This window comes from Talpa occidentalis, unplaced genomic scaffold (assembly GCF_014898055.3).
Source record: "Talpa occidentalis isolate TD23 unplaced genomic scaffold, MPIMG_talOcc4v2.1 talOcc4.15, whole genome shotgun sequence".
NCBI classification, from domain to species: domain Eukaryota; kingdom Metazoa; phylum Chordata; class Mammalia; order Eulipotyphla; family Talpidae; genus Talpa; species Talpa occidentalis.
Window position 1 is genome coordinate 62374602 of NW_023601543.1, and position 17455 is coordinate 62392056.

At 37.6% G+C, this 17455-nt stretch overlaps 1 protein-coding gene across 6 annotated transcripts in view; it reads left to right on the plus strand.

Annotated features, from left to right (window-relative positions):
* CASK (calcium/calmodulin dependent serine protein kinase) overlaps positions 1-17455 on the plus strand; it is a 392726-nt gene that overhangs the window by 9165 nt on the left and 366106 nt on the right. The gene's annotated exons all lie outside the window — the stretch shown is intronic.

Consider the following 17455-nt stretch of genomic DNA (forward strand, 5'->3'; position numbering starts at 1 on the left):
ATCTAATTTATGTTTTTAGGAAATAACAATTTTCAGACTTTCTGCTTACCCATGGCATAGGCTTTTCCCAAACATATGGATTGACGTTGCTTTGTAGCTTGGAAGGCAACCCCCAAGATATGATCTGTTAACCTTTGGACACAGTATGACTATTTTCTCCTTATTTATAGCAGAAATGTCAACTGCTTTACAAGCCATTTGCATGGATTAGTGATTGCAAAGTGCAGCATAAGTATTTTTTATTTCTAGAATGTCTCTTAGATACTCAAATTGCTTTTGGCAGTTATGTAGATAAGTTTCAAGAATTTCCAAATGTGCACTTTTTCAGTGCTAAACACAGGCTCTATTACATAAATAATATGGTGAAATGAACATTCTTTTCTACCATGTATGTAAAATTGTTAGTGGTGCTAACATTTATTCATTTGTTCATTTTACCCATTCATTTCTAGCTGTGTGACCCTGGGCACTAGTTAGCTAACCTTTCTGAATCTCAGTTTCTTTGTCTATAAAATTACAGACAGTATATACCTTGCAAGGTTGTTGTGAGAATTGAAGAATATGATCTATATAAAATGTCTAAGGGTTGTTATTTTAATTGACATTATTCTCAGTCGCCAAATTCTTGAGTTCCCTAACTCAAGAAGCTCTCTTTCAATAGTTAAAATCTATCTAGACCTTAAGACCTATTAAGGACGGGGGTCACATGTGATTTGCTCACTTGGCATCCTCAGCATAACTGGGTAGCTGACACTTAGTAAGCACTCAGTCAGGAGTTGTTAAAGTAGCAAGTGTGTTAAGTGAGTGATCCAGAGACTGTGGCCACCTAGTAGGAGAAGGAAGTGGGGAAATCTTTATAGTGGAGGGAGACTTGATTTCTTGATCTTCCTCAGTAACTTGTTAAATCTTTTGAGGCCTGTTTCCTAAGGAGTAGAGGATTACAGGGTAGGGAAAATTAAAGGAATCTTTAAAAACTTAAAAAAATAATTCTCCAGAGCCTCCCTGGTGATGCAAGGGGTTAAGATGCAACCTGTGAAGCTATCCGTAGGCACTGCAGCACAAGTTCGATCCCCAGCCAGGGAGCTACCCACATGGCGCAGCAGACCTTTCCTGACTCACCCGCTGCTCCCCTCAGCAGTGTATTTCAGTCAGTCTGCCTGTTCTGCTTCCCACTTTATCTCTGGTGAATCCTCTCACCCCCTGCTCCTCTGGCCTGTATCCCAGTTCTTGTATGCATAAAATCTTTTTTTTAAAAAAGGTATTTCCCCCATTTTAATTTTTTAATTAGTAAGCCTTATTTTTAGAGCAATTTTAGCTTCACAGCTCCTATTTTAGCTTTAGTGACACAGGTGACACATGTATAAGAAATTCAAACAATAAGCATAAAGTATTTTTTCCCTTTTTGTCTCAAATTGTATGGCTTGAATGCTTATTATATGCTGCTGTTAAATTCTTTGTAGTTTTTTCATTCAACCTGGCCACAACCTGTCCCTTTAAGGCAATGTCAATGTTGAGTTCCTGAAAAAAATTATTCCCTCCATTCTAGTTTATTTCCTGTAGAATGGATGAGAATAGAGCCAAGAACATATTTGAGATGACCAGAAATGGAAAATTGTTTAAAATATTAGTTTTAATAAATTTAAGGAAAATCACTAGCTAAATCTTCATTCCTAATTGGAGATTTGTAATGTCATCTATATGTATTTTGTGATTTCACCAAGAGCCTCTGATAGAGTCATTTTTGGGGATTAGAGTATGTGTGTAATGTAAATAGAACTTATTCAAATTCTATTTTGTGTATGAAATCCATTTTACTAAATATATTTCGTGGTTGAAGATATGCACTTTATTTATTTTTAAGATTTATTTATTTATACAAGCTCTGGGGTACAAGTCAGAGGTGCAGGAGGATGAGAGAATTCACCAGAGGCAGAGCAGGGAGCAGAACAGGCAGAAGGACCGAAGTACACTGCTGAAGGGAGCAGCGGGCAAGGCAGGAGAGGTCTGCCCCGCCATGTGGGAATCTCCCTGGCTGGCCGGGAATTGAACCAGTGCTGCAGAGGCTACAGACAGCTTCACAGCGCTGCACTCAACCCTCTGTGCCACCGGGGAGGCTCTGCACTTTTTTTTTTTTAATTGCAGCAACATTAGTTTGTACCATTATATAAGTTTCAGTTATAAAGCATTGTAATTCAACATCTTTATACTTTATAGTGTGCTCACCGCTGAAAAACTAGTTTCCATCTATCACCATACAACTGACTGCCTTAACCCCTTTCACCATCCCTACCCCACCCCTTTCCCATCTGTCCATAGTAACCACTGGTCTGTTCTTTGTGAATTTGTTTTTGTTTTGTTTTTTTATGTTCCACATGAGTGAAATCATACAGCTTGATGTATGCAACCCTATGTTCACTTTACCATTACTCACAACAGACAAGTTATGAAACAACCCAAGTGTTCATCGACAGATGTATGGATAAGGAATATGTGAGATGTATTTATAATGGAATATTACTCAGCCATAAAAAGGATAAAATCTTGACATTTGGGACAACATAGTTGAACCTTGAGTGTGTTATCATAAATGAAATAATTCAGATGGAGTGCTTTTTGGCTTTTAAAAACCTGTCTGTCATTGCCTCTGATATATATAGGAAAGATAGATAGATAGATAGATAGATAGAAAGATAGTATTTTTGAGTTCATAGATATTCATAATTTGTTTTGTAAGATTGTTTTAGATTATAATTTTTTGGTGTTGTGAAAAGCTCCAAAGATTATGTTATAAAGTGGGGATTTTGTATCACAACTTTCACCTTTGCATTTGGACAGTTGACAGATGAATTAATTGTTCATAATGTGAAATTTCAGAATTGAGACAAGGAAGATACCAGAATATATATTTAGGAAACAGACATATACAAGATTTATGAGTATTATAGTATTCATTTATGTAACTTTCCCAACTTTTATTATGGCAACACTATCCACATTTTAATAACAAATAAAATGAGGTGGAATGATATATAACTAAAGTTATAGTCTCTGGTATGATTAGGTATTAAACTTAAATTTTGTAGAGCAGCATTTCATCAGCTAGGTCATATTACATTGTCCAGTGGAAGAACGGTCATGTTGGAATCTATTTAGAACACTTCTTTTGATGAGAATACTCCTTAGGTTGGCTTCAGAGAACAGTAAAAGGTATTGCTTCCTATGATAATCTTTGGACAGTATTGTTTATATTGCATTATTTAGGCTAGAATTTTTTGCTGACTTTTATCTAAGCCATTAGTTTAAAAGCAAAAATGGTCAACCTTTATTTTTACGGAATCTTTACTGGCCGCCTTCTTAGATTTAATACCCTCTTAACTGGATTTTTATCTCAGTAGTAATATGTGGCATTGAATTTGAGATTATCGTTTTAATAAACAATTTTTTCTTTAGTTTGTAAAATAATTAGATACTTGTAAAGAAAACAAGAAGGCTTGCTCACTGAGGACTTTAATTATATTTCATATAAATTAAAAAATTGTTACTGGATTATTCAGATCACAGGTTAAAGTCAGAATGTAATTATCTCACATTATAATCTACATATACAGTACTGTCAAATCCTGGTGATAAGATGAAGAAAAAACTCTACTGACCATAGGAATTGTCAGCTATACTTCTTTTCTTTATCCTGCCTGCCTGCCTGCCTCCTTCTCTCCCTCCCTCCCTATTTTTTCTTCCCTCTTATAATGAATATGAATTTGTGTAAATACCTATTCAAATGAAAACATTTTCATTATTGCAGAAACAGTCTGGGAGAGAGGGAACATTCTAGGCTTACTGCTCTATTTTTTTGAATTATCTCCACTAATATTATTTCTTCTATTTCTGAGTGTTTATTGTACTGCTAGAAGTGATCACCATACTTCATAATCTATGACCCACTTGCACTAGTTGTTGAATGTGCTTTGAATTGCTATCTGATTAAAGTTCAGGTTTCTTGGCTAGACTTGCCTAGGTAGCTTCAGAATGAAGGTCACAAATGTAAATATGGACTTGAAATTTTATTGGAATAATATTTCCACCTATGAAGTAACATTCATAGATATAGTCCTAAAAAGATGTATAAATTGGATTTAATAAGTGCAGCTTAAATCTTGTTAGGAAAAATAGTATTTCAAGGGGAAAATAGTAATTGTGATAGACCATCACTTGGCTTGTTTTTCTCAGTTTCTTAATTTTGTAAATAGGTTAGTAAAGACTATATTAACCTATTTCATGGGAGTCTTATGAACATAAAATGGCACAGTTCTTCAAATGCCTTAAACTATCTTACATATATTATTATTTTATTGAAATGAAGCACTCCTGAAAGAAATGGGCTTTGTTAAATTTTCTTTTGATTTTGCAATAATCATTTACCTTTATATTTGAAAGTAGATTGTTTGGACCTACCCCTCCCCTAAAGATGAGACACTTGGAGGGGGGCAGTAATCTCTGTTTTAATGAGCCTCCAAGGGAATTATGAGGCATTAAGAGAGCACTGCTGATTTAGAACCCTAGATGAAGGCTCAGTAAACTATGGCCTATCTCTGTTTTTGTAAATAAAGAGTTTTATTTTCATTTTGGAATTGCCTCTATGCCCATACATTTAAATATTGTCTGTGGTTGCTTTCACACTACAAGGGCAGAATTGAGTAGTTACAACTGAGAACATATGGAAAACAAAGCCTAAAGTATTTTCTGGCCTTTTACACAAAAAGTTTGCTGTTTCAAAAAACAAGTTTGCTAATCCCTGCTCAAATTGAAGACTTGGTACTGTTTTCTTGCCTATAATAGTGAATTGCAAGTATCTGAAATCAATAGGTATTCATTTTTGTCTTCCTTTATACCTGACTTTATTTCTATAAACCCATTCTTCTTTCTGATATCAAACTATTACTCAGTGACTAAGGACTTGTAAATGAAAAAAATACAAATTTACTGAGCCCTTTCTATATTGGTAATAGCGATAGCATGTTCAATAATTTCGTGACATTTCCTCACTGATTCTGCACTGATGGGTCCTTGGTCTTTCTGTACGTAAGTGTAACCTAACTTAATTATCTAATATAGTTTTCATTTCTCCAATTTTTACTGCAATTTACTCCAATTTCCTCAAGAGAAAACCCACCTTGTGACTACTAAGTTTAGGAATGCATGAGAGCTATTTGGTGTACTCTAAGTCATTGAAACAGTGCCATCCCATCTGGAAAATTTTTATCCTTGGCCTGGAGTACTGTAGTCAGTTGTACTTCACAAGGATGTTTGTGAGCACATAGATACTGAATGTTGTGGGTAATCTTAGAATGTTTATCAGACAAATTTTCATTAGCCTTCCCATAAGTGAGGATGGCTATTTCTATCCTTAGTTGGAATATCATGACCCATTCATGATATTTTTTGTGCTCTAAGCCTTTAAGGTAATTTGTGGTCAGCATCATATAAAATGCAAGACCTGAATTTTAATATTCTTATTGATGCACTTAGAATCTTTCCCTCTACCCACATTGCTAAAGGGAATGAAATAACTTTTGTAAGAAAGGCCTTCTCATAGTCTCCATTGGTTCCAGTGGCAAGATCAGACAAGTGTTTTTGCCATTTTTTTCTTACATGACTGAGCTATGATACTATATTACTGGTGAGTTTGATCCATGATTTCTTTTAGTAAATTTGGGTTGAATACTTTGGTAGGAAATGCTGGGAGATGAATGGGAAACTGGAAATGATTGAGTTAGACATTTCCTTTAGGCTTTCTCAATCAATGCAATTCATACCTTTTGCCCTGCTTACTCATCCCAGAGGTGAGGTACAAGAAAGAGTCAGGAAAAGGCCAACACTCAGAGTGTGGCTACTTAGGTCTATTGCCAAAAGCATCTACAGGAGAACTCAAGTTTACTGCTCTATACAATATAGTGTGGCAATGCAGTGTTTTAAAAACTAAACTGTTATTTATAGCAATGAATAAAATGTGAAGTCTTTTTTTAAAAAGAGTGGTATTCTATAGCCTTATTGTCCTACTCAGCACAATAGCCACCCACACAAATCATCTGAACAACTTCATCATTTCTGTTTTATCTACCTGAAATAGGGGTCAGGAGTGGGTGGTGATGAAATCTTGGGAAGCCACACAATGCTTTGGGCAAGAGAGAAGTTCTGGTGACTCTTGCTATGTTGTCCTCCCTTCATGCACACAGGAGTCTGGGACAGCTCCACCAAACTGGAGGTAAGCTTTAATCCCTTCATTGGCAACTGCTTGGGACTTGGGTGCTGCTTCCCAAGGAACAACTGCTGTAGATGAATTCTACCAAATGTGTGGATTTTGAGCCATTTTAAATGCTGTAATGTTCAGACTCAATTTCTTAGTAAGCAGAGAGTATCATTTAAGGGTGATTATGCTGCTGGTTTAAGGTTCATTATTATATAGACACTGCCACAGGGCCGCCATGTGACATAAACTTACTGGAATTTATGTACTTTTAAAACCATAGATCCCTTTAATATATTTAAAGCTTCATTAGGTCAGGATTCATGACTGCTCTAGTCATTGCTTTATCTCTATACCTAGCACAGCATTAGGCGCATAGTTGATGTTCATTATCTTGTTGTTGAGCCAATTCAAAGAAAGGGAGGAAATAGCTAAAAACTTTAGAAAAGAGAGAATCCAGCCTCTAATGCACAAATTCAGGAGTTAATATTTTTATTTAATACTAATATTTTGCTGCTTCAAAAACATCTAATTCTCATAGTGTCCTTTTGAGATGGGTTAGCAAACACAGAATCCCTAGTTGAGATCTTCACTATAATTAAATTAGATGAAGAACTTTCTAAGGTTGAAATGGAATGGGGAATTTACTCACTGTAGTGAGTAAAATTACTAATACTTGCTTACCTGATTTGTCTAAAACAGCTTTCTCATTTGTGAAATAGAGGAATTAGAATCTACCTGATAGGATTGTTATAAGAATAAAGAGAGACAGTGAGTATAAAGCACAGTTCCTGGCACCTTGCAAGTGCTCGATAAACACAGGTTGCTTTCATCATCAACAGTAAATTTTGAAAGGTTCCTTAGTGCCAGGCTCTGTGCCAAGTACTTCCTCATTCCAGGTGTTGCACCAATTTTCCTTTCCTTTCTCCTTGCTGCCTCACTCCTGGTTCCATCTGGGACATCTGGGGTGAGTCATTAAGCCAGGCTTGACCTTCAATCACCTAGCCAGCCCCACTTCAGCAAAGAAACATAAGAGACCAGATGCTAAATCTTGCCATCTGCCTAGTACTGAAACCACTAACTACATGTGGCTATTTAAAGTTAATTAAAATTAAACAGAATTTAAAATTCATTGAATAGACACTTCTCCAAAGAAGATTTACAAATGACCAATAAACACATGAAAAGGAGCTCAACATCTTTAGTCATTAGAGAAATGAAAATCAAAACCACAGTAAGATACCACTTCAGGCTCACTAGGATGGCTGTAATCAAAAAGATGGACAATAACAAATACTGCTGAGGATGTGGACAAGTTGGATGCCTCATACACTGGTGGTGGGGTTGTCCAATGTTGCAGCCACCTTGGAAAATACTTGCAGTTCCTAAAAAAGTTAAATATAGTTTCTGTACAGCCCAGCAGTTTTACTCCTCTATACATTCCCCAAAGAATTGAAAACATGAATTGACATAAAAACTTGTACATCAGTGTTCATAGCAGCATTATTCACAAGAGCCAAAGGTGGAACAATCCAAATGTCCATTCATTGGATGCTAAATGGATAAACACAGTGTTGTAGTTATACATAATGGAATATTATTCAGCCATAAAAGAAATAACATACAGTAAGTCTTCACTTAACACTGTCAGTAGGTTCTTGAGAATGGACTTTAAGCCAAACAACATATAACAAAACCAATTTGTGCTAATTGATATAAATAGAATTAAAGATGCTATGTCATATCTCTGGTCACCAAAACACTGCCAAACTTCTAAATAAAGACCCAAAACACTTGTAATATTAGACAATGATTTGTATTCATTTTCCAACCAACTTATTCCGGTTCAGGGTTGAAAGGTGGCAGGAGGCAATCCTGGCAGTTCATGGTGCAAGGCGGGAACACCATTCCACTGCATGTTTCACTCTCTTACACACACACACACACACACACACACACAGTCAGACTCGGACAATTTAGACACTCCAGTGAACCTCATGTGTACTTGCTTATCTTTGGGAGGTGGGAGAAAACCCTTGCAGATGTGAACAGTACAAACTCCACAGACAATGGCCCCAGCCCTCAGGAATCAATTTTTTTCTCATATCAATTGTTGAACAAAGTGAGGTTATTTGAGGACCTACTGCATAGACACATGCAACAACATGGATGAACCTTGAAAACATGCTAAATGAAAGAAGTCACATACAAGAGATCACATATTGTGTGATTCTGTTTATATGAAATACGCAAAATAGGCAAATCTATTGGGACAGAAAACTAAATTAGTGGTTGCCAGGGTCGGGGGTGGGGGTGCGGAGTGGGAGAAGATGGGGAGCGATTGCTAATGGGTATAGGGTTTCTTTCTGAGATTATTAAAATGTTCTAGAATTAGACATTGAATATACTTTAAAAGGTGAGCTCTATAGTCCATCAATTATATCTCAATAAAGATTATTTTTAAAAATTCAGTTCTTTAGTTGTATCAGCCACATTTCAAGTGTTCAATGGCTACATGTGGCTAGTGGCTACTAAATGGATAGTGCAGATTTAGAACATTTCCATCACCACAGAAAATTCTATTTGACAGTGCTGATCTAGAGTTTCCCAGTCTGGAGCTGAAAAAGGAAAAACCAAAGTCTAAAAAGTACTGAGAAAATGGAAGATGAATAATATGATTATGCTTTGAATAAATGTTGAATAAATGTTACTTTTGCTTTATTTTATTCTTTGTTTCTTCTGTGTTGTTCCACTGGGGGATCCCAAAATTATTTTCATTTTATTTTCAAAACAAAACTACAAGGTAGCTATTGTTATTTTATGCATTTTACACATGAATTAATTGAGGCTTTACTGAGTGTTAAGAGATTTGTATGACTAGTGAGAGCAAAGACAAATTTTTAACTCATGTTGTATTTCTACAAAGGTTTACTTCCATGATATATTGTTTCTATCTTTTTATGATATTTTTCTTCCTTGCCATTCCTCCTCCACTCCTACTTTGTTGCTAGCCCAATAGAGCTATTTACAGAACCCTAATTGCACAGTGCTTTTTTTTTTTTTGCCTTAGAAGATGCTAGTTCTGTTAGCCAACCCTTCCTCCTCCTCTTGCCCTTACCCAGCACCATTGTATATATGTGTGCACACTTACCCACCCCACTTACCTGAAACCATAGCTCAAAATATCTCTTCCCTTGTGAAGCTATCCTATACCCTTCCAGGTTTGGCAACTTTTTTTTCTGTGTTCTGTTTTTGTAATTTATAAATATTTGCAAAGTTAAAAAATATCAAAGAACCAATTGTTAGGCAGCTTTGGTGGCTGCCATCTCACCTGGTTGAGGTTGCATAATGGATTCTTGTTTGTGACACAGTGGCACATTGAGTCTAATTAGAGCTGCTGTGTTAGTGGCACAAAGAAGGAGTGGTCTTTTCATCCAAGTCCTTGGATCCATTTTGTACATTACCTCCTTTCCACTCAGAACGTATGCAGTCACCACGCTCGCTGCTTCTATGTTTGACAAAACTTTGTTCATGTATTTTTCTGCTTAGGGTTTTTGAACTTGATCAAATGCTGCCATATTGTCATGTTTTTCTATCCATAAGACTCTTATGCTGCTTAATAAAAAGTACCTGATTGAATTCTGGAGTTCTTTCATGGTTTTGTTTGATTCTGAGGTTATCTTTGTTTTAACATTGTTTTAGCATCAGTTTACTCTTTGGTTTGGTAGAACATATCCTCCAGTAACTTCTAGAGAAAGACTGAATGTGAAGTGAGTTTTGAGACTATGTGTGATATGCTGAATAAGATGTCCACATCCTAATTCCCACAACATGTGAATAAATTACCTCGTGGTATAAAAAGATCTTTGCAAATATCATTAAATTAAGGAGTGTGAGATGGGAGACTAGCCTGGATTATTCAGGTGGACTCAATATAAACACAAGAACCCTTGTAAGAAGGTGGTAGGAGCATGAGAGTAAAATGAGGGGACCAGCCAGAGGTTGGAGTGATACACGCTGAAGATGTGGAAAAGGGACCATGAGCTGAGGAATGGAAGTTACCTCTAGAATCTGGAAAAGGCAAGAAAACAGGTTCTTCACTGGGCTTCAGAAGGAATGCAGCTAATACCTTGATTTTAGACTTCTGATCTCCTCAACTGTAAGAAAAAAAAATTGTGTTCTTTTAGGTCTCCAAGTTTGTTTTTAAGCCACTAAGTTTGTTTTTTTACAATAGCAATAGGAAACTATGAATACACCAGGTATGAAGATATCTTTACAATATTATGTCCTTTGATTTTATTGATAGTTTATGTAGATGTACTATCATTTATGTAAGTAATAGGATATAGAATTCTAGGTTAGAAATAATTTGTTTTCAGAAATTGGAAGACACCGCTATAATCTCACTAAAGTTTTTTTATGATAGTTCTGAATGGTATACATTTACTGAGAACATATATAACAAGAAACTAATAATTCAATAATAATTTAATTTATAAATCATAAGGTGTTATAAATCTGCACAAATTTGAAAAAATAAAAATATATATGCCAAAATAACATTTTTTTCGAATTTATAAAAAAGCAAAATATAATTTTAAAGTTTGGGATACATGTGGATTTGTAGATCCCTTAAAACAAATTTAGACCTCTAGTGGTCCATGGTCCACAGACTAGAACCAATGCTCTAGAAGTTATATAGCAATGGTTCTTTTTATTTTTTTAATTAAGAATACTTTCACATTGTTTTAGTCCCCATAGTAATCTCGCTAAAGTTGCTTGTGTTTTGTGGCTTAGTTTTTTCATTTTACTCTGCCAACTTTTCAGACTTTTTCTTTATTCTTGGCAGTTCTCAAATTTCATGATAATGTACTTTAGAGTGGGTCTTTTTTTATTCAGTCTATTGGGCACTCAGTGGGCCTTTCGATTTGAAGGCTCATTTTCTTCAGTTCTGGAGAATTGCCTTATGATAGTCTTTGATAATTTCTTCCCTTCTATATTTTTCTGGGTTTTTTTTTTCTTTGAACTGCTATTCGATTTTTGACACATTAGATTTTTTTTCTCTCTCATTTTCTGGGAGGTCCCTTCAACTTATTTTCCAATGCTATAATTAATTTCTCTTTTTTTAAACAGCTTTATTGAGTTATAGTTGACTTATATTACACATAACTATACATGTTTAAAGTATACCATTTATTAAGTGTTGACATATGTAAGCATCAATAAAGCCATCACCACAATCAAAGTAACAAGCATTTCTACCCCTCACATATATCACTTTTTAAAGAACTAAAATATTTCCAGTACAGTTCAAGCCACAACCCCTTGTTTTTACCTGTTCCTCCCCAGAGGTTATCACACTCTTGAAGCTCTCTCTCATATGTTTTGTCTTTTTTTAAACCCATGTTGGCTTGATGATGTTTGCTTGCTTGCTTCTATTGTGGTAACATTGGTTTCATACACTGTATATGATTTAGAAGAACAGGCTCACACATCCTCAGATGTACATCACTGCACCACACTTGCCACCAATGCACCCAAAGTCCATTATCATAGACCATTGGATTCCCTCCCAGCTTCATTCCCAGTCTCCACCATCTAGTATGTCTATTCTGCAATTATATTTCTAGGTTTTTCTACAGTTCATGTCTAAGAGTTTCCCCCTCCCCTGCCCTGTTTGATTTTCTTTGTCCTCAAAGAGAAGAAAGTAGAATTATAATTATTTTGACATTTTTCTTTTATTGTCTGTTCCCTCTGACTTTATCTTTTCTTATTTGTGGTGGTACCTGTCTTCCTGTTAGAAGTATTCCTCAAAGTGTCTTTAGCAAATGGTTTCTATGAAGGAAAAGTTGAGAAACTGCATTTGTCAGATTTTTTTATTCCTTGAGTCAGTTTTTCTACATAGTAATCTTGATCTCTCAGGATTCCAGTCTGGAAAGGACTGGATCTTTAACCATTGACTATACAGACATTTACTTCTTATTTTCAGTAAGACATCTCATTTCTGTTCTCAGTTGTAGCTGGTGTTCCTGAGTTTAGGGATTCTTTGGTTTAACTTCTTCAGAGATTAATTCAGGTCATCTACTGTGTGGATAAAAGGCACTTGCCAGATGCTCTGGTTAAAGAGAAAGAATCTGAGAGTCTTCCTGCTCTTTTAAGGGGTTTTTCAGTCACCTCCTTTAAAAAAATCCCTATTTCTTTCAAATGTTCCGGGAAGCTATAATTCTTGAGCTTGCACCTTCTGCTTATTTTTCCAGGGCCCTCAGGAATGAACTAGCTCTCTTGCTTCAGTTTGGATTTCCCCCACTGCACGTACTTGGCAGAAAGCAGAAGGATACAACCAAGCTAGCTACCTCTTTTCCAAAAGTTTTCCTTTTCAAATTTCACCTTTGCTGTCAGATTCTCTCCCACTTTCTTTGAGTTGTTTGTTTCTATCTTTTCTAATTCTTTACTCTCATGATTTTTATAGAGGTTGATACATGCTTGTATTCAGTCAGCTCTGTTTAATCAAAAGCCCTTCCCTCCCTTGAAGCATTCTTTTTCTTGTGTTTCTAGCTACTTTTTGAAATCTGCTTCTACCATTAGACGATGAGCATTTCAAAGGCATGGGTAAATCAGGGTTTTTATATTTCTAACACTTGCATAATGTCCGGACTGTGGTAGCATCATTAAATGATTGTACTTTGAATGTGTATCTCAACCCACACATTGAAAGTTCAGGCAGTTTACAAGTCTTCCTTGGCTTTCATTTTTGCTTGTGCAGAAATTTCAAGTAAAAAAATTTCAAGTGAAATCCTTTTGATAGGTTGGAAGGTTCTCTTCTTTCCTTGATACTTTTCCTTTTCTGCAATGTATCTAATGCAGGGCATCACATCTGTCCAGTCTTCCAGAACCCTAAGAATATGTCAGATCTTTAAGGCCCTACCCCCTCTCCCCAGGCTGTCTCATTCCCTAGATCCCCTTTTACAGTTTTGGCTGAGGTCTTGTTTGTTCAGTGTTTGATTGCTGCTGATCCTTATTTTCAACAATGCCCTGGGCTTGGGACTTTCCCTTGGAGCTCCAGATCTGGTTAGCTCCCTTAAGGGACTGTGTTCACAGAACTACAGTACTAGGGAATTGTAGTGTGTGTGGTAGAAGCAGTCGCAAGGTAAAAATACCATTAACTTTGCTTGTTTTACTTAGGATTATTAGCTGAGATGCTCACTCTGCTATCAAAAGTCCCACCCACCTTAAATTTTTAATGTATTTTTTATATCCATTTATAGTTTGGTAGCTTTTCATTTAATATAGATGCTTGCTCATGTCCTTGATCACTGTAATTTCTGATGGCTGTGAATCACCTCATTTGGGTGTCTCAGAATTTGATAATTTCTCTATTGTTGGATTTCAGATACTTATTTGTCTCCCTTTCCTAACAGGCTCTGAACTCAGTGTTGGGACTTTTGTTTACTACATCATCTTTAATACTCGACACAATTTTTGTTCAATAAAGGTTTCCCCCCAGTTTTAAAAATATCATAAATGAAATTTTGAGTGACTTACTGCCAAAGCTTTATCCAGATTTCAAATTATTTTTCTAAGCATAGTGTTCCAGAAATGGAATTTCTTGGTCAAGTGTATAGACATTTTTATGTCTCTTGACATAAGTTGCCAGGTTGATTTCTAGAAAAGTTCTGCCAAAATGTCATCTTTCAGCAGCAAATGGTCTCCCTGTCTATGACACTGTGCATTTGGTAATGTTAACATGCTAATTGCTAAAGTTTTTTTTTTTTTTTTTTTTTTTTTTTATAGAGGCATGCTTTATTTATTTGTTTGCTGGCTTGTTTGTTTTGTTTATACATGCACTGGGTACAGTCAGAAGCGCGGGAGGGTGAGAGAATTCACCAGAGCCAGAGCGGGGAGCAGAGCAGGCAGAAGGACCGAAGTACACTGCTGAGGGGAGCAGCGGGCGGCAGGAGAAGTCTGCACGCCATGTGGGACCCTCCTCCGGTGGCCGGGGAGCAGCCGGGGATCGAACCGGCGCCGCAGAGGCCGCGGGCAGCTTCGCAACCCAGCGCTCAACCGCTGCGCCACCGGGGAGGCCCTAATTGCTAAAGTTTTATTGAAAAAATGTTCTCATTAAACTGTTTTGTTATTTTGATTACTTGTAAAATTATTCATTCTCATCTTCAATTTTTTTCATTCCTTCTATAATGTGATCATTTGGACTCTTTTCTATTTTCCCATTAGTAGCCTAGTGTATTTCTTATTAATTTATGTAAACTTTATATGTCAATCATTTGTTTCAAATATCTTTCAAGTTTATCTTTTGGTCTTATTCTGATGAGTTTGGATAATGCAGAAACTAAAAATCATTCAGAAGAAACTTCTTAATGTGGTATGATTAAATCTTACAGCAGTTCTTTTGAATAGTGGGGTATTCTAAAGTCTACATATGTGTCTTCAACATTTTAACTTAAAGATACAAATATACATTAGGTAGCTAATCCTTTTATTTTGGACTGCCCTTTCCTTCAACTGATTAGAAATTTGCTATGTATTGTTTTTTTACATTTCACCCAAAATGCATCAATGATTTCTAGTTTTGGTTTCTTCAGAATGAAGTGATGACAATGTAATGACCTAATTGAGGCAGAACCCTTTCAGGTTCCCCTCAACTCCAGTCTTCAGGTTTGCCACTCACATTTAATTCAACATCACCTTTTTCTGGTCTTTTCAGCCACCTCCTCTCTTTTTGCACTCACATTCAATTGCCATAACATAATTAAGAATTACAGTTAACAGTTATACAACTAGCATAAAAAAAGAACAAATTTGGGAACAAATATAAATATCTCTGGGTTAAGTAGACATCTTAATTTGTAGGACTCATGGGCAAGTAGCTTGTTAGCACTGAGCAAGCAGCACGCTGTGGGCATTCATTAAATTTCTGCAAAGGGGCTGGTGAATAGGTCAGTCTGTGAAACTGGTCAAGTGGAGGTTGATTATGAAAGCTTTAAGCATGGTGAAAATCTGTTAGTCTTTCCCTTTGTGATTGTTGTTTTGATGCTTGTAAAGTCCTTCCCTTCCTGGGAGTCATGTGGAAATTCACCTACATTTGTCTGTTTTGATTTCTTACATTAACTCTTTGATTTTTTTCTGTGTGAAGTGAGGCTCTAAATATATTTTCCATCCTCAAAATGCCATTTTTCCCATTATAGCAAGTGTTTTCTTAAAAGCCGCTGATCAAAAGTGTCATTTCTAGTTAGCCTAGTCTTGGAATTGGAAAGTCAGTATGATTCTTGGGTTGGGGCAATTCAGGTAGAGAATGGAGTGGGATTTTATACATACACACACATAGTGTAAGGAGGAAAAGAATTGGTAAACAATAGTGCTAACAAAAAGGGGTTATTTCTCAAGAAACCCTTTTAGAACCTGGATCCCACCCCTAATGATTTAAAAGGGCAGCTTGTATCTACTTGGATAATAGTGAGGCAAAGTAGTTTATTAAGCAGTTTAACATAGTTAGTAATTAAACAGTGCTATACAAAGGGTTATAGCGGGCTATAGCCTCCAAAGGAGAGTGCCGGATGAGGACAGGTCGCTGTCTGTGGTTCTTTACCTGCATGCAATTGTAAGACCACTCAGGCTCGGGACACAACAATGGGGTTTTATTTCACAAACGGGAAGTAAGGAGTTCTCAAGGCCACAAGTGGCTGGCTGTCTCAATCCAGTTGGTGTCCAGTGTCCAGAAATCCTAAACAAAAGGCTGCTCATCAAAGATGATACTCCCACCAACAAGGGCCTAGAGCTTGTGGCACACTGGCAAGCAGTGGACCAGGATCCAACTCATCGCAACCGGAGGTGCTCAGAGGCGGCATTGCTGAGATCATGCCACAGCAGCCACAGCCAGTCTGAAAGTCGGAGTGGACAGCACTGGACACTGGACCAGACAGCGAGAGAGACAGCAGCACCAGAGGTGGTGCTGGATGATCAACAGCTCTCAGAGGGGACCTGGCCAGAGTGCCAGTCACCCCCATCAACTGTGCCAGGCAGCACTGACTAGTAATGCCAGTCAACACTGCCCACTAGGAGGCAGCGGTGTCAGAACCACCATGTTATCAGCTTTTTGTGAGTTGTTGGCCCACACTGACAACAAATAGCAATTGAGACATCAGGCCTGGGGTCTTCAGTGCTCCTTTCAGGCCATGTCAGAGGTAGACTGGAGGCAGGTACAGTGGCCCCAGATGTCTGCAAAGCTCTTTAGCTTCTCCCCTTGGAGGTCAGGAACAGAGTGTGTAGGTCCAGTTTGAGCAGGCCGAAAGCTGGTGCCTGCCCTGCCTTATATCCTCTTTTAGTGGTCCCCCTTCCCCCACCTACAAGTCTGATTTGGCTGATTGGGCTGTAGCACAGATCAGCTCGTGGGTTGTACCTGTTGGGTCCATTCTACAATCCGGGCACCAAACCCACCAGCCTCTCTACTGTCTACAGCTGGAGGAAGCCACAGCTTTGGAGCTGACCCAGTGGGGTCCCCTGCTCCTCCCTACAGCCCTGAACTAGGGGCTTTGTGTCTTGATGCAGCGTGGTAGAGGAACCACTGCCGCCATCCATCACTGCTGGCCTCTGCCTGCAGTCTCAACACTGGTAAAATGCCCACCACCTCCTGCTTGCACTGCCCACAAGCAGTGCTCTGGAGCCTGGGGCCTGGCACCAGGCTCCAATTTCAATAGTTTTCTTAATAAAGAGTATGCCAATTCGGCCTCCCTGGTGGTGCAAGGGGTTAAGCATAGCACTGTGAAGCTATCAGCAGCCACTGTAGCACAAGTTCGATCCCCAGCCAGGGAAGTGACCCACATGGCGCAGCAGACCTCTCCTGTCTCGCCTGCTGCTCCCCTCAGCAGTGTATTTCAGTCTGCCTGTTTTGCTCCCCACTCTGTCTCTGGTGAATCCACTCACGCCCCCGTGCCTCTGGCCTGTACTCAAGTTCTTGTATGCATAAATAAATAAATCTTAAAAAAAAAAAAGAATATGCCAACAAGGAAGGAATTAAGCAAAGTTCTACAGATAATGTCAAACTTGAAAGCATAGTTTATCTCCATCTATTTTATCACTTTCTAGTGGGAAATTTTTTATGATAATTCCTCAGGCCTTTGAATTATGGTGTTTCATCATGCAAGCCTTTCTCTGGAATAAATCAACTTCTCTTTGTGGAATTATTGTTTCCCCCCCCCC